Source organism: Lingula anatina, chromosome 4 (genome assembly GCF_051362555.1).
Source record: "Lingula anatina isolate TDL-2025a chromosome 4, LinAna3.0, whole genome shotgun sequence".
NCBI lineage: Eukaryota > Metazoa > Brachiopoda > Lingulata > Lingulida > Lingulidae > Lingula > Lingula anatina.
Window position 1 is genome coordinate 3,474,997 of NC_141770.1, and position 1,788 is coordinate 3,476,784.

General features: G+C 32.5%; 1 long non-coding RNA gene across 1 annotated transcript; it reads right to left on the reverse strand.

Moving 5' to 3' along the window:
* Positions 1–723: 723 nt before the first annotated feature.
* Positions 724–1,788, reverse strand: LOC147762077 (uncharacterized). The gene is made up of 3 exons (XR_015334156.1): positions 1,544–1,788; positions 1,165–1,250; positions 724–827 (listed from the first exon to the last, which is right to left on the reverse strand). It is a non-coding gene; the product is annotated as an uncharacterized LOC147762077 (long non-coding RNA).

Sequence of the window (1,788 nt, forward strand, 5' to 3'; positions counted from 1 at the left end):
ACGTTGGAGTGTTTTCCCCGTTCCTCCACTGTAGCCACCAGATGCAATAAAGGTTTTAAAAATACTCTCAATGTTACACGTATAAGAGTTAATTAAAACGGGCTCATTATCTGTAAAAGTTGCAAGTGATCTAGAAAGCCGCTTTTGCCTAAAGCAAGTTTACTTTTCAAGTGAATTCCTAGGAGTTTTAACTATAGGCCTATATCTATTGGATTTAAACATGAAAATACTGGAATATTAAACCGAAAGTGTTGTCCGTAATTGAACCATATGGTAGGGTATATGTGTGCGAGCATGAGTGTTCATGAATGTATTTGAATGAAGTTAAAAGTTTGTACCATGTATTGTTTATTTCTTTGGTTTAATAGAAAAAAATTGAAAAAAGAATCTGATAAAAAAAATTAATTAAAAGAGTCCCACTGGGTATTTTGTTACCAGTTAAAGCCACTTTTTATTTCCCTGAGATGCGTGAAATGTCCATATTATTTAGCATGATCCATGAAGCACCTCATTCCTGTGGCTCGTAAATGCGGCTTTTTGTTCTTTGCCCTTCGTGAAATAAAGTCTTGTAATTTTCAGGATTTTCAACTAGCATTGTTGGTGTGATATACATAAAGTTTTGTTTACTGTGATTTGTAAATTAATGATTTTATTTCCTGTGAACTGTGATCACCCCTCCCTAATGGTACCCTCAATTAAGAAAAGAAAGAAAAACAAAACTCATTTGATTACAAAAATTTAATATCTTATTGAAAAATTAAGAGAATGACATTTTGCAGGTTTTAACTGGCTTCTACAGAGGCAATGATAGTTCTGCATTGACGACCCTGAAAAATAAAAGTTGAAAATATTAAAATATTATTCAGTTAAAATGTGTATTCAGTTAAATATAGTGTAAATAGATGTTGACAGTAACTCTACAACCACCAGCTCTTTGCTACTATCATATAATTACTGCTTTCATGTACTGTTTGACATAATTTTCCTCTAAAAAACTGAAAGCTTACTTAGTTATGATACCATCAAAACAAAGAGACAAACAAAAAGAACTTCTCTGTAAATGTATAATAAATCTATTCTTTTAAAAATACTGTTGACTTTTCTTCATTTCTTAATGTCTGAAGTGTTTAGAATTATTTAATTAATAATAATAATAATAATAACCATTTATGTTCGTGCCCTCTGTCTGAAGCAAGACGTGAACAGATTCAATACCCTCCTCCACCTAGATGGGCCGCTATTCTTTGGAGCTAAAATGTATAATACAATATTACTTACTAAGAGGCAAAAGTATAAAATGTTCAATAAGTCAGTGCAACATCATATTTCATGTATGAAGCTTCAATGAAACACTTTTACCAGTATTTGGAATAAACAAAATTGCCAAGTATCATTTTAATCTGGCCAAAAGCACAATTTGTGTTGGCACAACATAAGGAGTCTGCGTGTGTGTGTGTGTGTGTGTGTGTGTGTACATGCACAATCACATTCCATCTGTGTAATAAATATTGACCCTACTATTCTATTGACCCTACTGTCTTACCTCTGTCCTTCACGTCCTCTGCCACAGTTGTTGTGTCATTGATACTGACTGAAGAAAAACAGGAAAACAAATTAAACATTTCATACCTGTGCACAACAAAAATTCAACACATTATTTAACATAGTCAAAGACCCATTCAAAGATATAGATCACAGAACAGTGAATTTAAACTCAGTGTTTGTGTATCAGAGTCTCCCCCTAAAGTCCATCTGTGTGTTTACATTTTTAAGTGTGTTAAATGAATT